The sequence below is a fragment of the Periplaneta americana genome, chromosome 5, assembly GCF_040183065.1.
Source record: "Periplaneta americana isolate PAMFEO1 chromosome 5, P.americana_PAMFEO1_priV1, whole genome shotgun sequence".
Lineage (NCBI taxonomy): Eukaryota > Metazoa > Arthropoda > Insecta > Blattodea > Blattidae > Periplaneta > Periplaneta americana.
The window spans coordinates 148,444,082-148,466,271 of record NC_091121.1 but is presented as its reverse complement, the minus strand read 5'-3'; the positions used below and the strand labels follow the sequence as shown (position 1 = coordinate 148,466,271).

Genomic DNA, 22,190 nt, shown 5'->3' with positions numbered 1-22,190 from the left:
TTGCTACAAGTGAAGTCCCTCTTACCGCTACGGAACCAATAGCCAATGAGGCTGCTAACGACGAGGTGTTCGCACTCACCTCTCAACCGGGTACGTCTACTGATTATAGGCGACCCAAGGAGAGCAAGCGGAACTTCAGCCAGGTTGCTTCGAACCCTCCACAACCCTTTCCCAACCTCCTGACAACTAACCGAGAGTGGGCCAATGCCTTCAGACAGCAGGCTTCCACATGGACACTCCAGTTCACGTTGTCACTCATGTTCCAAATGGGTGCGTATCTGGGAGACAATCCCTACCTGTATAAAGCAGCGCTGGACACTCCGATCATTCCACGAAAGTCAACCGGTGGTAGAAGGAAAGCGAGGCCGACATGGTGAATTTCGCGTCCTAATATGGAACGGTCGAGGACTACGCGCTAATAAAAACGAGCTTAGGCATTATTTAGAAGCAAAAAATATAACAATTGCGCTCATATCGGAAACCCATCTCCGCCCTTCCAATAAGTTTAGAATTACAAATTACAAAGTTTACCGTACGGATCGTTCAGTCGATCCGGGACAGGACGCACCAGTCAGGGCAGGGGGCACTGCCATATTAATTCAAAGAGGAATCCCTCATTACGAGCAACTGCTCCCTCACCTACAGAAAATGGAAGCCACCGCGGTAACATTACAGATCTTAAATGAACCTGTAACGTTTATTGCTGTATATAGCCCATCCCAATCTCTTAAGGTTAGGGATTTAGATATCCTAATGGATACTAGTCGAAAGATGGTAGTCGGCGGAGACTTAAATTCAAAACTCATTGTCTGGGGCTGGGCTGTCGTATGGGCAACTCAGATGGCAATAAGCTCTATCGCCACTCCCTTAGGAGTGACTATGTGGTTTCTGCCCCGCGTACACCTACGCATATCCCAAACAATGATAACCATCAACCAGATATTTTAGATATTTCTTTATTCAAAAACATAAATTTCCATTCCAAAATTTCGGTACATGATTCGTTAGCAAATTTAGATCATAAACCTGTATCATTACATTCCAAGCGCAACTACAATTATCTCCTTCAAAAACATTCCAAGCGCAACTACAATTATCTCCTTCAAAAACTGTGCTACTATACCAAGCAGCTGACTGGGAACTCTTTAGAGATAAGTTGGATGCTCTCATAGATGACTTGGTTCCTACGTCATCTGATGAGATTGAAGATGCTGCTAAAATGATATACAGGAATCTATGTCGGTAATTCCAACAAAAATTATTATTCCGGGAAAATTAGAGCTTCCAAATGACACCTTAATATTAATCAGGGAAAGAAACGACTGTCGGCGCGCCTGGTAAAGAAAGCGGGACCCTCACCTAAGACCATGGATAAATCGTTTGAAAAGGGAAATTTCTCAGGAAATAAACGATCAGACCACTTAGAAAATGCAGCTATTGCGGAAACCTTAACTCATTTCCTTCTCCCACACTCACTGCGTGTTCCCCTCTGTGCATTCCCCGACGTCGATCACCAATCAGAATCTGTGTCTTAACCAAAGTTGGCGGTACTAGGCCGCTATTATCGTGACTCTCATTGGATTACGTAGTTTACTTTCGCTTCAACCATACACTTCTGGTCAAAATATTTTTCCTCTATTTTCCGCACATGCTCACATAATTTCATCCATTTTTCGGGGGAATATTCACCCATGAGTTTATTATCAAACAATATTTCTCACGTAAAGACACGCCAATACTCTGGTTATAACTTAAACACACAGCACTATTACTAGTAGGGATTCATTTATTTATTTTATACTACACTTCATTTCACTTTGGCGCAACTGTACTCCCTACAAACTCAGCATTCGCCATGAACAAGAACTGTGGGAGGGGAGATTAGCGCATGCGCATTACAACTGCATTTACAAAGTGGTATCCCTATAATCTCTTGTGATGATTCTAGTAGTGGTGCCTAAAAAGATCTCTTTAAAATCTTATTTAATTAAATTGTTAATATTTCTTTTTAGGCATTGTCATAGTTAATACAGAGAGGCATTACAGGAAAGGCTTAACAGACTCCATGTATGGTCAAGAAGGAATGGCCTAGATATAAATACAGGGAAAACAAAGGTCATGAAATTCAGAAAAGGCGGAAATGTCTTCAGATCGGACATCTTCACATATGGTAAAGAGAGACTGGAAATTGTTAACTCGTACAAATATCTGGGTTTAACACTACAAGTGACAGGCAAGTCATTTACTAAGCACATAGAAGAAAGATGCTTGGCAGCGATCAAGGCTACGTACGACATAAAGAAGCTCGAGAAGCTCTCCACGACCACAGCCCTGCAATTCTTCTACATCAAGATCGCTCCAATTGTTAGCTACATGCTCAAAAAGATATGGGTCCATTTAACCTCAGCGAACCTGAAGAAGCTAGAAGCCGTGAAAACATCATACCTAAAAAGAGCTCTTCAAGTGGCAAAGAACAACGCAAACAAGGCTGGTGTACCTATTAATGGACACAGACTTCTTCGTAAGAGAGCTGATGACGAGCAACGGCCTTCAACCTACACCAGCATATGAGGCCCACGTTTGGGGCAGAGAAGAAAAAGCAGCAGATGTGGACCCGGAATTCCTTCAGATGCCAGCCATGAACATGGAAGAATGGAAGAAGCCTAACTTCGAGCTACGTCACGTCTTCACGAGGACAGCGGCCCACGGGTTCCACCATAGGATCTGTGCGAAACGAGGATAACACTTGGCCTCAGAGCAGTGCATCTGCACCCTATGTGGGCACAGCTGCAGTTAGTACCATATACTCACCTGCCAAGCAAAGACAAACACACTAACATTCTATGCAGAAGAAGACAACTTTTGACTAAAATATAACAATGTACACATTGTGTTTAATAAATCTTATTATTATAGTTAAATACTTTTGATGTATTGTATATTGAGGGTGATTTATAGTTTATAATTATATATATAAAATTTTATAAACCAAGCAAATTGTATTAAATTTTATTAATATTATAATACAGACCATTTGTAATATAATTCATTAATGTTAAAACCTATGAGGTATGATTTATTGTATTAAAATTTAATTCATTTCTTTTTATATATTATATTGGAATGGATTATTCATTCTGTCGGAGTATTGAGTCTGCATTGTATCTCTCTCTACACTTACCTTTTGGGGTTTTTCTTTTCTTTTTCTTATTTTTCTTTCCTTTTTGTTTTCCTTTAATTACCCGTTACCCTTTTACCTTGAGGTATTATTATTTTTATTATTCAATTTGTCATATGCCTGGCACGTTGTAATTAAATTTCTATCGTTTCTAAAAGTTGGAAGCGTATAAAAAAAAAAAAAGCTGTTGCTTTATTATGGACAATTGTCGCCTTCTGAGTGTCACTGGACTTGAATTAATATACATATTCGATTTGTTACGATTAATATTATCATTTCTTTCACTCACCAACATCCATTATATTTGCATCGATACATTTTTTTATGTTTGAGCTGGCTATGTTGTTTTGAAGTGTATCTTTTCCTTAATTTTTCCTATTCTTTCTTTTTATTGTTTCATTAAAATTTTTTTCTCTCTCTTCTCTTTTTTTTCATTTTTCTTCCCCCCCCCCCATTCTTGTTTGTGGGGAGGGGGGGATGTCACGGTATGTTTGGCTCTTCAATATTGTAATCCGACAGAATGAAAATTCGGCTATCTTTCCTCTATATGTATCTTTATAAAACAGTTTCCTGTGTATCAAACTTTAACTATTTCGGTGCGCATGCGTCGATCCACTTCTACCTCCTACTTGAATGCTCGAGGGGAGGGGGATGGTCGTGGAGATGTTGGTTGGAACGTGATGTCAGTTGGGGACTTGTCCTGATACGGGTCATTAAGAGGGCAGAATCAACTCAGTTGGAGAGATCAACCAACTGAAACTTGACCTTTGCTATGTGATAGGTATACACCGGAAACTTGGAGATTGTGATTGTGAGATGGGTTATGTGTGGGTTAGCAGATTTTAACATATATGTAAAAAGGGGCTGCCGCTGAATGAAATAATTTGGTTATTTGTTTTTCTGAAAGTTTGCTGTTTATTCTATTTAAGAGAAAGATATAATGTTTCAGACGACAGTGGTTTAAGGACGCAGCTGTTTAAGTTGAACAAGTGGTCAAATATGCGACATTGTGTATGAGATCATACCGCTGTGATGACTTCTTCATGAGGCTTTGTTCTTCTAAACTTGAGAGGGGGTCTCAAGAAGAATATTGGCGTTATCCATTATGTGGATCTCTTCTCCAAAAGAAGCCTGATTATATAAATCAAGACGAGGATTCTGGAGAGAATTCTGGGCAGGCTGAACAGGGTTCTGGAGATGCATCAGAAGTATTGTAATTTTGGATTTTTTCTTTTTCTGAATTTATTTGGTTTTCAAAGTTTCCTTACTTAAACACTGGTGTAGTGAGGCAACGTTACAGGCCCCACCTCATTATGCAGGTTTCGTTCGGCACTGGCTGGATGAAATGTTTCCCGGACATTGGATTGGGAGAAGGGGCCCTGTGGAATGGACACCAAGGTCACCAGACCTAAACCTTATGGATTTTGCCATTTAGGGGATTGTGAAAACTGAGGTTTATGCAGAAAAAATTCGAGATGTGGAACGTCTCCATCAAAGAATAATTATTGCTGCATGTGCTGCTCTTAACCCACGTATGTTGAAGACAATTCAAAGAAATTGTGCAAAACGTATGAGGACGTGTGTTGAAAATGGTGGGAGACATGTGGAACACATTCTTTAATGTTAATATGTATGTATGTATGTATGTGTATTATGTCCTATTATTCCAGTCTTTATGGACACCCTGTATAAGTGATGATAAGAAGATGCACATCTTCAATAAATTTCGCAATCTTCCAGAACAAGTGGCCAAATATGCGACATTGTGTACGAGATCATACTGTTGTGATGACTTCCTCATGAGGCTTTGTTCTTCTAAACTTGAGAGGGGGCCTCCTGAAGAATATTGGCGTTGTCCATTATGTGGATCTCTCACAAGCTGTATATTTAGAGGGTTCAATCTCGAATGAAAAATGACACAGAACAAAAACACTTCAAGTTTTCATTACTTTGTATGGATGGGTCTTGCAGAAAGTTGGTCTGTCACAAAAAGTAGTTTGCATGCTAAAAAGATTAAAAGATTGTTTAATGTTACCTGAAGTCTACTTCGAGGTGAACTGCTGACAGACAAGAGAGACAGAAAGCCTGCTCGGAATAAGATGCCTGAAGATGTGACTGAAAGCACTGATCAGCACATCAGGCCATTCTCGGTTAAATCTTCACATTATGCAGGAAAAGATATGCATTACTTAGATGCTGGATTAAAATAAATATAAGGACCATGTATGAACTATACTGTACTAAACATGATGGAACAAATGTGAAATATGATTTCTACAGGCAGTACTTCAGTGATAATTTTAATTATCATTTTGGATGACCGCAAATAGCCACTTGTTGTATGTGTGAAGAGCTTAATACTAAAATAAGGAATCTCCACTCAGTGACAGTGGGAAATTAGCTGCAAAAGCCGAGTTCGAAGTCCACCTTCGATGAAGTCGCAAAATTCACAATAATATGAAAAACGTGAAGACATGTGACAAGAATGAAGAGATATGTACTTTAGCAGTCGAGTTCATGCAGAATGCTCCCCTATCAAACATTCCGGTAGAGGACCTTTTTTATTTGCGGCAAATATAGGTAAATGTTTTCAATGTGCATGATCTTAAAACAGGCAAATCTGTAATTTACCTTTACTATGAAGGAAAAGGAAGGAAGGAAGGAAGGGTTCAAATGAGGTCTATTCATTTTTTAATAATTACTTTGAAAATTATGTCTCAAAAAGTGTTAAACATAGTGTGGCAACCATGCTGGAAAGTTCTCGCTGCCTTGGGAGTCGAACACGCATCTGGCAGAAGGGAGGGCGCACGCAGGAAGACAGGCAGCGGAGAGGAGAAAGCCAGCTTCGGTGGGCACTGAGTGCAAAGTAGAGAGGAGAGGGGAGACGACGACATGCTGGACCGTGGCAGAGAGGGGGAAGAAGAGCAACTGCGACTGAGCGGAGAAATCCGGAGAAGTCTCGAGAAGCGCCATCCTCTCAGCAACTGTAGAAATTTCGAGCATCGAAGGAATGAGAAAGTGTGATTTAGCAATAAATAGAAGAGCAGAGCAGCACAGTTCAGTTCAGTTCAGTTTAGTCAGTCAGTCTTGTGAAGCAACAGTGAACGTCAAGGAAGCCAGTCTTCGAGATCTGGGTTCGATTTGAGAAGGACCGCAAGGACCAGACGAGTGTGGTGTATCCGGAAGTCTTGAGTTCGAGTGCAGTGGACTGTCTCTGGAAGTCTTGGGTTCAATATACTGTGAACTTGGGTGAATGAGCTAGAAGAACTAGCCAAGGCAAACGAACTGTGAACTGACAGTTTTGTTTTGTAAATAGTGCTTTGTGAACATTAGTTGAAATCAGGAGTACATTGTTGTTCTCAATAATCCAAGTGAATTGTTATTGTCGTCTGTGTAGTGCAATAACGAATACTGTGTTGCTGTGTGGAGTGAAATATCCATTGTTGATAGGAGTGTTTAAATTCAGAAATAGAAAGCCATTATTGTTGTGAATAAAAGTAACATTATTGTTTTGAATTAAAAAGTCACAAATAGTAACTTGTTCTCTGATGACTGTCCTCGCCAAAACAAGAATCATTACAGTGATCAGAATGTGCATGACCTTGACAGCCATTGGTAGATTCCAATTGATTGTCCATAGATTCCCTGAGTGAGGGCACTCATATTTGCCATGCAACAGAAATTTTGGGACAGAGAAGTCCTTGCCATAGTGTTGTGGTCTAAGACTTCATGTCTAGGATTCGCACTGGGACCAACGCAAGCCAGCAACCAGACTGAAGACCCACACAAGCTTAATCACAAAAGACAGAGCAGGAATGGTATGAAGAAATAATTGCCTGGAAATGGTCTTAAATCTGGCTGATTTCCATCGCAGTACGATGCACAGAATTAATACTTAAATGAATACCTTGAGAGAATAAAATAAGTTCAATTGCACAAAAATAGTATAATTTGTGTTTTTGAAAGGGCTATGTTTTCAGATTTCAAATTCTTTTTTCTTAAAAAATATAATCAGCAAAATATTAATACCTGGCTGGTCAAATTGGTTTCAAATAAGAATTTCTGACAAAATTTTTATTTCAGTCTTCATTTCAAAATTTCGGCCTATAAACAGTTTTTCTTAAATTGCCAACAATTTAGTATTCAAGACTTAGGCCCTTTCATAAAAAACCCATTCACTTGACCCTGATAGAAGGAATTAAAAAAGAGTTATTCAACTTTGCATCAAGTGAAAGCTGTGGCACTGCAAATAATTCAGACAAGACACCCCAAACAGGGCTGGATACATTATTACGGATGAACCCTGATGGTGCTGGAGCAGGGACTACAAGCAAACTATTTTTCTTTTATAAGCGACTGGGATACATAAGAACAAATTCTGACGGAGAACTAGAAGCTATTCATACATCACTTCAAAATTTACTACATAGAATCAATAAATTCCAGAATGCAGTAACACTATGTGATTCACAAGCAGTAATCCCTACAGTAGCAGCAGGTACATCGATAAAATCCACTGAAATGTTGTCACAGCTTGCAAGTCTAAATAAAAGACTAGTCCTACAATTGATAACTGCTCATTGTTGAATACTATGAAATGTGGTAGCAGATGTACTAGCCGAAAAAGGTAGCAAATCCACCCATGGGTCTACAGAAAAACTACCCTTTCATTCCGTCAAAAGATTAATAGAATTACTGTACCCCTACTGTGACCCTCTGCTCCAAATAAACACACAAAACACAGGAATAGAAACGTCCAAAGAGAAGAAAGGGAAGAGACATGTCATAACCCCAACACAATATCAGACGCACCCAGGAAATCAGCAGTAGCAGCCTTCAGATTAATTACAGGCCATGACTACATGCAAAAACGCCTACATAGAACAGGAGTCTTCCAGTAACCTACATGTCCAATGTGCAGGCTGAATGGAGAGATAGATTGGAAGCACCTCATCAGATGTCCAGCTTCATGCCAAGTGTCCGGTATTAGAAAACATCAACAATATGTATGTTAATAACAAGACAGAGATAACATTTTTCATACAAAGTAAGTTTACTGTAAAATGTTGTAATTCCACAATTGGTTATGTGCCAGAGAAAAGCTCCAAGTATCCTGCAAGCACGTATTTTTTAATATGTTTTTGATGCCAGTCTGTTTCTATATTTTACATCTTACAGCAATGAATGAAGATAAATATCATAGGTCCTTCAATAACTGTCTATTTTTAACCTAATGCATAGTACAAAAAATTACATTAGGTTATACAAATAAAAACATATATACGACTAGCGCTTTTGCTATTAAGATAGCATCTTCAGGTCTGGTTAGCATATTATGAAGCTTTTTACATAAAGACATAGATGGAATGCAACATAATAATAAACCTATAGGGTTAAGACCTAATAGGTCTTAGGTCTTAAACCTATCAACAACGGGAATATTAATTTAGTTGCAGAAGAATTTTCCATAGCTAAGTCGCTTAGTAATAACATTTCGTTACTCAATGAACAATTACCTAATTCTAACAATTCTTTATTCAAATTGGCCAATGGGAACTCTTCTCGCTGCAACATGTACCCCCCTCCACTTACGTCACGATGTGATTCTTTTATATGTCATTGCACCAGTCACCACCACGTAACCGGCCAGATAACATCGGCTCTTCCCACGGCTTCAAAAATCTCGTAAATGTTTTATCGCTACATAATCCTTTTTGATCCGCATAGGTTCCTTTATTAAAACATCTCTTATCGATTCTTACAGATTCACTACATGCTGCCATTGTATACGTCGTGATGACTGTTGCAACTTTTTACTCTTTTAACCGTCTCTGTTATATTTTATAAGCTGTGCACATGTTTTGCAGACTTTTATCTCAAGGCATAGTTTTTACAATTTAATATCTAGACTTTATAGAGGTTTGAATTATTACAACCATTTGCCTGTTTTTCAAGTCATTATTTTACTTTGCCTTTTGTTTGCACAGTTATCTTAACATTGTAATTTTTTTCACATCGTGTATTTTACTACATTTCATTATGTTGCATTCCATCTATATCTTTATGTAAAAAGCTTCATAATATGCTAACCAGACCTGAAGATGCTATCTTAATAGCGAAAGCGCTAGTTGTATATGTGTTTTTATGTGTATAACCTAATGTAATTTTTTGTACTATGCATTAGGTTAAAAATACACAGTTATTGAAGGACCTATGGTATTTATCTTCATTTACTTGTTAACTTGTCGGACCAACATGCTTTTCAAAATTTTCTTACAACAACATTTATTTCCTGTCGTTTCTTTACAGGTTTGAGGATAATATAAAAATTTGCCTTGGAGTCGAAAATTTACAGATTATACAGTACAACTTCAAGAATCTTTAGTACCAATTCATTCCAGGCAAATGTCGCAAAGACAAATTGAAGCTTCTTTTAAGATAAGTCGATCCACTATAAAAGAAAGTTGAAAAATAAATCCAGTAATAAATGGGTCATCCAAATGTGTTTATGGAACAAGCCTTCACTAGCCAAATTGATAAAATCTGTGATTATGGATTTCCTATAGATAAACTTGATTTCAGATTTATTGTGAAGTCCTACTTAGCTGTGCGAGATAAAGCTGTAACTGAATCATTTCTGAATAGGCATTCCCAATTAACGCGAATATAAAGAGAGTTCATGCAGCTATCGATGAATACATTGACAATCTACGTAGTTCAGTCAAACATGTCCCCATACCCATCACAAATATATATATATATATATAATTACGATAAAACCAACATGGGTGACGATCCAGTGAAACTAAAAATCATTTGTCGCAGAGGATATAAATATCCAGAACAGATAATGAACTTTACAAAGTCAAGTACAGTGTTATGTTCTGCAGTACTGCAACAGGAATTTCACTTCCTGTTTATACAGAGAGAGTCAGAACTTTCTCCGCAGTGGCAAACACACTTATATCCTGGTGTAGGTTGGTATTTCTCCCTTGTCTTAGGGGGTAGCCATGCAAACAATACCGGCGCGTCCTCAGCAAGGTTATAAACACAACCACTCTTCAGTCAGTGTATTGCAACCAGCAAGTGCATACATTCCGTGAAATGTTTTCAGTTGAAGAACGAGCTTTTATAGTGGAATATGTGTTTCGAGAAGGTGACAAATACAGTGAAAAAGTGAAACAGAAGTTTAGAGAACGTTTCCCAAACTCTAATTTACCTCATCGGGATACAGTGCGCAATCTGGTAAATAAATTTCGCCAGACAGGTTCCGTGCAAGTTGCTCCACAGTGTGGGAGGCCCACAGTTTTAACGGAAGACAAACTGTTAGATATTTCTGATCGAATGCTAAAAAGCCCCAACAAATCGGTTAGAAAATTGGCATAGCAAACTAACATTTCCTATTCCACTGTGCGTAGAGCATTAAAGAATTAACTAGGATTACGGCCGTACAAGGTATCGGTAGTGCATGAACTAAAACCCACAGATAATGAGAAAAGACTAAATTATTGTGTTTGGTTTCAAAGATTTATTCGTCGTCATGGTGTTGATGTGTTAGACAGGACATTCTTTACAGACGAAGCTTGGTTTCATCTTTCAGGTTACGTAAATTCCCAGAATACACGGATCTGGTCCTGTGAAAACCCTTATGCACTACATGAAACACCATTGCACTCCCAGAAAATTGGGGTGTGGTGTGCCATATCACGAGCACGCATTATAGGACCAATTTTTTTTAACGACAAAGTAAACTCTGAAGTTAATTGCTCAGATATATTGTTTCCTTTTATTGGGCAATTAAATGAAATTGAATTAAATAGTTGTTTCTTTCAACAAGATGGTGCTACAGCTCATACATCTATCCGATCCATGCAATTGTTAGAAGAGGTTTTCGGTGAAAGAATAATTTCACAAGGATTGTGGCCGCCGAGATCCCCCGATCTAACGCCTCCTGATTATTTCTTTTAGGGAGCAGCTAAATCTAAAGTGTACCAGATCAATCCTACCACGATCAATGAATTAAAATATGCAATAACAGATTTTTTCAATTCAGTGAGTCAGGAAACTTTGATCAAGGTTTTTGAAAATAAGGTGAAGCGGGTAGATCTATGTCTTCAAGAAAATGGAAGACATTTTCAATATCTTCTATAGAGTAGGTAAGTGTTTTGGAATTTCAATATTATTTATTGATTATTGCCATATTTAGGATTTGTCGCACCCCACTATCTCCTGGCCTTGTTGTCTGATAAGTGGTGCCTTATTGGTATCACCTGTAAGGTTCAAACTTGTCTTTGGACAGTTGACTAAACAACAACATTCATTCTGCATACTTGGCGCGCTCTCGTTATTCCACTAGCGCTGCCAGTGGTACCACTCCATTCTCCGTATCTAGCGCACTCTCGCTTATTCCACTAGTGCGGAGAAAGTTCTGACTCACTCTGTATTAGTTACAAGACCGAGAATCTTTGGACAACATGGACTGAAAATGGAGTAAACATGGCTGAATTGATTTGGGAATTTTTTAAGAGTGACTCACTTCCCATGTCCTACTAATCTTTAGAAAGCAGGAGAAGAAAAAAGATCCTTATTGTTAATAATTTGGCTTCCAATCTAAATGTTAATGTTATCAAATTGTGTGAGGAAAACAACATTCACTTTGTCTGTTTACCACTAAATTCTTCCCATTTAACTCACCTCCTTGACGCTGCCTATTTCAGGCCACTTAAAAAGAAGTGGAGGAATATTCTCACCAAATGGAAACAATCAGATACTGGGAAAATAAATTCTACATTGCCAAAATATCAAATACCAGTACCCAATGCTGTTAAAAAGAGAGTTAAAGGAGTTGAACCAAACTTATTTGACAATTTAAAGGCTGGGTTCAGAAAAGCTGGAATGTTTCCAATATATGGAAAGGATATTATAAGTCGATTCCTAAACGAAGATAGATCTGCAATGAAGAAACTACAAGTGCCACCTGGAAAAAGTATTTGTGAAAGTTTGCTGAGGCACACGAAGTCCCAACTTCTAAACAAGTTTGCCCACCTAAAAAGGACAAACATAAAAAGTAGAAAAAGGAGGAACCATCTACTTCTGATGACAACAAGTTTCAGCCTTTAATCTTTCGGAAAGAGTGATTTATGTGTTTCTAGTAATGATGATGAATTGGTTATTCGCAACAAAATTCTCTACTTGTTGATGTTTTCCACAAAGAACAATAAACAGATGAATGTTAAAAGAAAAATGTGGGAGGAGATTTTGTTCTCGTTCAATGGAAAAGGAAATGATTGCCTGGTGGCCAAAAGAGAAGGGCACACTATTTTATAAATGGCATATCAAAACGAAAATCAATTTTCCCAAGTTAATTGAAAGAGATTTGTTTTCACTCCAACTGTGAGACAGTATGCAACCTACCTAAAATGACTGGAGATGGCCCTGATATGGAAGATATTCTGGACCCTGAGATTCATCCTGCTGGACAAATCACTGAACAGCAGACTAAGATTCGAAATGCTAAACATCTGCAGCTTCCCAATGCTCCTGTACAGCTGCCAAACTTGGTGCCTGACAGCAGCTTATCAGAACACCATCCAAATCTGCCAACGAAAGATGAAATGTTAAACACTGGGATTATCTCTCAGTGACAAAATCTCCACAACAAGATTAAGGAAAAGAATGTTTTTCAAGGAGATAAGTTGAGTAGCCAGGGAAGGGGAACTTAGTTATATCTTCTTGTCTTTTATTTGCTTCAATCAGGATAAAGACGTCAACCTTGTTGGTATCGAGTATTTTAAGAAACTCTGTTCTTTTACTTTGTGTTAGTCCTCCACAATTCCATTGTGCTATTTTCAGGACGTCATCCCTAGAAGGACGGTTTCAATGCTTCATGTTGTTGGTTGCCATTTCCTGCAGGCGTGGTAAACTACTTAGCCGCTCTTTTTGCTTTTCCAGGGTGCACACTGCCTTTGATGGAGAAGTGAGAGCCATAAAAACTGCTCTCAAACAATTATTGCCTCAATTATCAACATTTTCAAATGCTGTAATTCTGTGTGACTCCCAAGCTGCAATATCCACCATCACCAACAACGATAACCAGGGGGGGTTTAACTTAAATGATAGATATTGGATGCTCATAGATGTTCCTTAGTTTGCTGAGTGGTCGCGACAGCGCTAGCTGTATTTTGATCAAAGAACTAGTAAAGTTAGTAATACAAATCTCTTTGGTTTCGAAAGTTCTTTGGTTATAAGTTTTGCCAATATGACTCTTTTAAACAGTTATTATTAATTTCCATTATTTACAGGATGTGTCAGTTTTATAACATTCGGATTATTATTACTATTATTGTATAGCTGATTTGCATTTTCATTCGAAGACAAAGTAGCCATATTATTCTACTGTGTATGGCCTATTAAACTCATTTGTTCAGACAATCAATTGTTCGATGTTGGCATTCTGTTACATTTAAATCTTGAAGCAATTATGAAAGGACAAAGAATACTTAAGGAAGATATTTGAATAGATCGAGTTAATTTAGAAATTATTGGTGCTTTCCTGCAACAAGAAATAATTCGCAATGTTAAAGGTAAGAAAGAAATACGTTTGAGATTACCAGACCTAACGTCATCTACACGGTTCAACTTTTCTTTGAACTTTACACATTCAAGTAATGCATGAAAGATTGGTATTTAATATTAATACGGCATACCATCTAGATATAAAATTTTCATGCATCTTAATTCAACGTGCACTTTAAACTTGATTCTTTCAATATTCTTCCCAGATTACATGAGTACACGCATGAAAAACTGAACCGTGTAGATGCAGCTAAACTATACCATCATGTTTTTAAATGTAAACTGAATTCTTCCATCATATCTTAAACATTTATTAAACTGAGCTCCTTTAATTGTTTTAAGGGATAACTTCAGAACGCGGTTACCTTCCTTCTACCACTACCACATGATGAACTGACTTCTGTGCTGAATTACAAGAGTGTAGTAGGCCTAACTGCAATTACACCAAGAGCTTTAAAGATAGGCTAACAGAGTTAATATACACTTTGAGTATGAACGAATATCTTATTTTTGTATATAGCTAAGTTAAGTTGGTCAGACATCTTAAAATTCTTGGGACAGAACCTGATATGACTAAATATGTTGTTCCCGGCTTAATTCTTTACAGTTACGTTACCAAAGGATGGCGGCGTACCCTAGCTTGGTAACACAATAGTAAACAAGTGTCATTCCCGAAAAGAAGACATATTTTAGAAAATTTGACTTTACAGTTAACAGTAGTACCTTTACTCGAATAATTTTGATAAAATAAAAAGAATTAAATTGCCGGAGATACTTATTATTTTTATAGACTCGTGGATAGAATTCTTCCAGGAATATTTCACAAACGTCGATTATACTGAAATCCTTTAATTGTTCTATGAAATGTAGTGTTATTAATGCATTATACGATACTAGCCTACGGCTGGTTTGTTTCAGTTAATAGAAAGACAAATGGCGGATACTAATGAAAAGACCTGGTTATTCCTGTTTCCTGTGCCAAGTAATGCAGCACAGCTTAAAAGGTAAGCAATGGCGTTGGCATAAGCTCAATGCAAAGATATCCTTATATATCTTCAGTAAATAGTCAGGGTTGGTAAACTGTAATGATTTTTTAATTTCAGTGAGAATTTTTTTGTCGAAATCAGATTTGTTTATTAACATGATTTTTTGCCTTCTTTTGTAATTCATTTAAACTTAATTTGTGCATTAGTTCCTACATAATTGTGTATTTTTAATGTGTTATTTTAAGTAATTAACAACATCGCTTCAAAAATAATTTACTATGTTCACACATAGGACTCATTATTAATACATGAAGAGTTGCAGCACTAATAATCTGCACTTAATGACATTAATAATTAGCTTAGACTTAGGCAAGATATTATACTCAGTTTGTTATTCATTAGAAAAGAATTCAACTATTTAGAGAGATTAATATTTACAAATAAATTTATCAGAAGAGTTTAGCATTGTGTGTTTTCAAAATAAATATGTAGTCCATTTGGCATTTGTGCAACTGTTACTTTGAATATTGTTATGAGCTACAGCTATTCATTTCAATCCTCAGCATCATACTATGCTTTAATTAGGTGGTGATCCCGAAAGTAGGCCCTATTTGACTACCTGTACCATGTGTTCTGTTGCTCCTTAATTAGGAGTTAGGAAAAGACATATGAGAAGCAAACTTTCAAAACCTGTCAATTTTTTCAGAAAATGCTAGAAATATATGTCTGTAATAGACAAAGTTCTTTCTGTGGTGAAATTTTATATGAATTTATAGGAAGAAAAATATATTTCACCATAGAAAATATTTTGTTCACTGCAGAGATGCAAGTTTTTGGCATCTGAAGTGTATTTTATAAAAATGGACATGTCAAGTTTTGCAAGTTTGCTACTTATATATATTGCTAATAGTTTTAAGAAGCAGCAGAACAGCTATATGTAAAAAGTTTATATTTTTTTCTTCAGGAAGTTAATTTCTCATCTTAACCATGTTAGCTGCATATTTTAATCTGTGATTTAAGTAATAATTATCTGATGTAAATAATGAAAATTATTTTATTTACATCATGATTAAATCATTAATTTAAATTAATAACAATCCTGGTTTGTGTATTTTTCGAAGATAATAGAATCTTGATTGTAACAGGTACCAAATGTGGGCAGCTGTGGCAGAAAATCCTCATCCTTACAGAACGGCCTATATAATTATGTGCAAGCCATTTTCACAGTAATCAGTATAACGATGACTTCAGGTACAACTTACTAAGAGGGGCCATTCCATCAAAAGATGCTTGGTATCCCACCCAGGAACTACGATCCACTTCATCACCAGCCTACTCATTTTAACCTTTTTCACCACCTAACATAGCACTTCACCGTGGCATCAATTTGAACCTGCAGCTTTCTCAACTGGCGAGTTTTGGGTGCACTATTTACGTATTTTTAGAGAATAAATGTGGCACAATACTCCAGCAATGGGGGCATAACCAAGCACTGCCAGTATCGAAGCTCAAAATAAGGAAATGTGTAATATCGACTTATCTCTAATAAATTACATTGTACTTTTTCAAATATGTTGTTGCTTTCAATTAGCTGTGCATGAGAAGCTTAAAAGTACCACTTTTTTCTTTGTACGTATTTCTTAATGGTACTTTTGTTGAAAACCTAAGATTAATTATTACGATATGTCTGTTGTAGATAAATTGTTTTCTTTGTATTCTCTTTCAGTGGGTGATTCATTCGTTGTCTTTATCTTTTAACAAAAAATGTGTTTAATTTTGTTGACAAGTGTATAGTAATAGAATCATTCATTATTATTATTATTATTATTATTTTTATCTCATTTCGTTTAATGTCTCGACTTCTTCAGTTAATTGAAGGAAAATAAGGGGAATTCATTCATCTGAAAAAAAAAGTAGGGTACTTGACTTCCATATTATGAGCAATATAATTTTTGTAATACTCGTATATAGGGCAATGATAAATCTAACGATCTTTAAGACCCTAAGTTAACATTACATAATAATATAAATACAAATAATAATTACTAGTACAATGAGAATTTCAGTTGTGTCAGCTATAGGGCATAGGAGAGAGTCCAGTGGCAGCGATACGAATCTGCAGCTTCCACATCTGGTGAGATTTGGGTGCATTATTTAGAATTTTTAGAGTAAATATGTTGTTGTTTTCTAATGCCAGGCGTTTGACAATAAAGTCATTTGACCTCTTGCACTCCAATATTTTTCAATATTATTGTCATGGTCAGCCACTGAAGCACAGATTTTGAGTTGTTCCAAATCCATTTCTTGGTGTGAGTAGCACACTGGACAGTTAGGGGATTGATATATTCCAATTCTATGCAGCAAAATATTCCCCCAATCGTATCTCCGGGCGGGGACTACTTTAATGGTACAGAAGCAACTAAACTTGTTATAATGGAATGCTGGTCATATAACATCAGCTAAGAAGAGAATAAATATGGTACAATATTTTGAGCAATGGGGCCACAATCAAATCAAACACTCTCAGTATCAAAGCTCAAAATTAGGAAATGTTGCGAAGTATAGACTTATCTCTAATAAATTGTATTGCACTTTTTCTAATACGTTCAGTGTTTTGAATTAACTATACATCAGAGAATGAAAAATAATTTTTTTATTTGTATTTCTTAATGGTGTTATTATTGAATGTCTAAGTTAATTTTATGTCTTTTGTAGATAAATAGTTTACTTTGTATTCTTTATCAATGGTGATTATTGATTATTTAGATTTTTAATATCCATATATTAAACTAATGGCAGTTACTTTTAAAAATAGATGTTCAGCTCTGACGGTGTAAAACAAATAAAGTGGTGTTTTATAAATGTTTTTGAACGTGTGTTGTACTATGTCACAGCAAAACATCTTATGACTATTTTCAAGCTAATGTTTGACATAAAAAAATTAAGAGCGAATTATAATTATATAATTGACCAATAATAACTTTGAAATCAATATTCCAAAGTCAATCTTTGTTTTTATCTTCCAATACATGATACATAACATTATTCTTTAAAAATAGTGCTTAAGGTGTTTTGGAGAGAAGTATCCTATCCTATTCGCATCCTGTATCTCAATTACATATTTTATCTAGAAGATGCAAAAACTTTTATTAGTCAAATTTGATAATTTAATAAAAGGGTTATATGACGGTGTTAAAAAAGGGAGTGTGTTAATGGTTTTCAGTTTCATGTTCAACCATTATATTTATATTCACATGTTAACAAAACAAAAATGTGATATAAATATTGTGGTTAAACATGTTATTTAAACTGGTAAACCATTACACACTCCTTTGGGGATATAAAAATACTAGTATGTGTTGGTATAATAGGTATCTGCAATACCGATCAGGCTCTAATTTTGGCATAACGGATACCTGTAATACCGATCGGGCTGTGTAACTTGGGATGTAGTTCCGAATTTTGCCACTATGTGTAACGAGATGTAGTTCCGATTTTTTGCCACCATGTGTCTCGATGTCGCGTCAATAGCGTGTCGAAGGTAATACATTGAGTTGGGGGTCTTTCTATTTATTTGTCTATGACTCTAACCATCCACCTTGTCCTGATACAAACAAATACAGGAAAATAATTAGGAACCTTACTGAGCAAAACAAAAAAGTGGTCCTGCAGTGGATACCATCCCATTGTGGTATCTTCAGGAATGAAATAGCTGATTCTCTTGCAAAAAAAAAAAAAAGCACTAAAATCCTGCCCTATGTTTGTGAAGTACCCTACAGTCGAGCATCAACCATCATACAACAGAAGGTAAAGGACACTTATAAAAAATCTCTGCAAGATACCATAAGCACCTCAGACTGGAAAGACTATGTAACTTCGGAACCAGATCGACCAAGGAGAGAAGCAGTTGCCAAATTCCAATTAGCAACTGGACATGATTGCTTGGGTAAACATCTATGCCGCATTGGTTTACTCCAGAATCCTAACTGCCCACTGCAACCAGAATATCGTAATGGACTCAGACCATCTAATAGATTGTCCCAATCTGTCCTCCACAACACTGGTACAGAAGTATTGGGAAGCAAGAGAGAAGATGATGGCCCTCCAAATATAAAATTTGGTACTCTTCCTTTCATGTTATATATATATTCCATCATTCTTGCTGAGATGAACTATTTATGTACTCTTCTCACTTTCTTTGTTTATTTGTATATTTGTTTACTTGTTTCACACTAAACTATGAATATTGCATGTTGCCATTATCAGGGCTAAAGATAAACTCTACAGCCCTGCATTAACCCATTTATGCCCAGATTATTTTTTTTTAATTTTTGTTTCACATATCATATTAAGTGAGTCAGAGGGACGTTATAAGCATGAGGAACTATGAAAATACTGATTTAGTTACTTCGGTAAAAATTTATGGGGTGGGTTGATAACGACCCACTAGGCACTTCCTCGAGAATTTGTTCATTATGATGTTTTGATGATTTCTTGTTTTATTTATGCTTTTGCATAGTATGCAACTTGTTAAATTGAAAAGTAATGTATAAACAAATCATTACCATATTAGAAATACATACGATATTTTAAAATATTTATTGAATAAATTCGCTGTGAGCTATATTCACATTTACATGTATTTTACATTCACACATCTGAAAGGAAACCTTGTACTGGAAGAAATAAATAATTTGAAGCACACAATAAATTATGGTACATGACATAAGGTCCACACCTGTGGTTAGCGCGTCTGGCCGCGAAACCAGGTTGCCCGGGTTCGAATCCCAGTCGGGGCAAGTTACCTGGTTGAGGTTTTTTTCCGGGTTTTTCCCTCAATCCAATATGAGCAAATGCTGGGTAACTATCGGTGCTGGACCCCGGACACTTTTCACCGGCATTATCACCTTCATCTCATTCAGACACTAAATAACCTGAGATGCAAAATAACCTACTAAAAATACATGACATAAGTCCTTAGATCTACTCATGATATGGTGCACCTCTGACATGCTTTTATATTGCCACAAATCTTGTATCGCCATCTTTGTTGTTGGACTATAGTGCCCACAGTGACCCTTTCTCCGGTGTTCTTTGATGGTATGGAAGGAACGAACTCGTCTTCCACTCTTTGGAGAAGTGTCATATTTTAGGCTTGCGTTATTTCGTGGCCGAAGGTGAGTGCATCCAAAGACTTTCCATATGATCGACTGACTGAGAAACCAAGCATTGTTCATGCACACATCTAATAACCATGAAAGTAATGGTATGTGCCATTTTTCCACGTATATCAGAAGTATGTTCTCCACTCATATTGCAATTATATTTACGGAAAACATAAGGCAGACGAACTTTGATTTCCTCTTCTTGTAAAGGAGCTACTTCATGTTCGTTAGACATGATGCTCACCTTTATTTCTTTCTCGCTTTATTCTATGTGTAGGTGGTGGGGAATTCTCAATTTCATTGCTGATAAGATCTGAATATTTTCTAATATCGGTGCCCCCTTCCTCATTATAAGGCTGAACAATGTCTGGTAGCTCTGTCACTAACTCTACTATGATTTGTAGTTGAGCTCAGTCGGAGTCCTTGCAATCTTCATCTCCAGAATGTGCATCCGTTATCCTCAGGCAGACAAATGAATATATCTGCCCCGTATTTTGGGATTTCGGAAGAATCAGATCTCTCCAACTATCCTAGAATTTAGATTACTGTCAGAACAGTGAGTCTGAAAAGAGGGAATACTTATGATTATGGAAACTGTTATGAAGAATCTCACTTTTCAGATAGGGTCAGTAGAGAACTCTCATTCTGATTGTTATTCACACCCGGCTCTCAGAGATGCTGCTAGTGCCCAGAATTATGAACTACTTAGTTCGTCAAAGACTAATCAGAGTGCATCCCAAGCGGTGAGATATAACATTACACAAATAAAACAACGTTGTAAACAAAAGCGGGAATAAGCCTGAGACATTCTGAGAAGTGCAATCAGAATTATCATTTCCAAAAGCACTCCTAATCCATACACAAACTTCTATTGAGGTAGTTGTTCGTAAAAACATCACTCAAAGAAAAATAATAAGAAAAGAAAATGATTTCATAATGAAAAGCTATGTGAAAGGTAATCCTCGAATAAGTGCTTAGTGGGTCGTTATCGACCCATACTAAATTCTAAGCCCCATTGTACAGCAAATAACGTAAATTGACAAAAACATACAAGATACATATTCTCCTGAATCTTCTTGGCAGGAAACAGTGATTGTTAATAAAATTCACGGATTGAACAGAGTTTTTGCTCACTTTTTCTTCTCCAAGGCAGACGGTAGTTGTGTCATATTTATTCGGCAAGTTCCCGCGCAATAATGACGTGGTCTGTTGGTTTCCCGCGTGTTCCACAAGTGCATTGTATCTTTGTGCATCTACGAAAAGTAGACACGTAGTGTTGTCTAGATTAATTTGCGTGGAAAATAATTTTAATCAATGGGTCGAAAACGACCCACCTGGGCATAAATGGGTTAAATAAATAAAAAAAATAAATAGATTAAGGAAGATGTCAGGACTAACTGACGTGGCTCCATATGCGAGCAGTAGAATAATAGAAATTTTGGGGGGAGGGGGGGGGAAGCATGTAGCAAGGCTAACGAACTACAGATGGGCGCAGACCTCTATAGTGTGGGACCCCCTCATTGGCAAAAGAAAAAAAGGCAGACTGAGAACGAGATGGTAAAACTCTCAGAAAAATCGCTGGAGGACATTGGTCTAATGCAGCGAAGAGACAAAATACCTACAGAAGCTTGCAAGCAAGAATAAGTGCGTGATAAGTCATAACAGTGCTAAATATGTGAACACTAAATAAAACACTCCAGTAAGATTATGAGCTATCCAGCTCATGTGAAATAGCTCACTACAAGAGATTCTGAACGAGCTACTCACTTTTGAAGGAGGCCTTAGCCCTTAATGGGACATAGACAGCTAATTCATTCATTCACTGCTAATGGCACCTACTGCATTCAGAAAATCTGTCTGCTCGTAAAAAAAAAAGGTCAGTACTTTGTATCCAGTCTTCTTGTCTTCTCTGGCATATATTAGTTGCAATATATTCCAAAGTTGATCACATGATGTTCTCACAATGTCTCATGTGCTCCTAGCAGATATTCAAAGAGGATGTATAAATTGTGCTGGTTACCAGGTATCTGAAAAAAAAAAAAGGTACTATTTTGTTACAGGTGCAGATATGAAGGAAACATACTTAAATTTATGAATATGCTTCACAAGAGAACTGAAAAAAAAAAAAAAAAAAAAAAAAACTGCTGGCCAAGCAGCTACCAAATGTAGGAAATATTTATTTTTAAAACTGCTTTTTCTGAAGCCTTCAATGCAACAATGGCCACTGATAGTAACGTCAATCCTTCCGATATTACAGATGAAAGTGAAAATCTGGAAAGTTTTGAA

The 22,190-nt window shown here is 36.7% G+C and overlaps 1 long non-coding RNA gene across 1 annotated transcript in view; it reads right to left on the bottom strand.

Moving 5' to 3' along the window:
* Positions 1-21,924, bottom strand: part of LOC138700211 (uncharacterized) — a 48,987-nt gene extending 27,063 nt beyond the window's left edge. The window contains exon 1 of the long non-coding RNA XR_011332300.1: positions 21,672-21,924. This is a non-coding gene — a long non-coding RNA (uncharacterized lncRNA). The remainder of the gene's footprint in view (positions 1-21,671) is intronic.
* Positions 21,925-22,190: the final 266 nt, after the last annotated feature.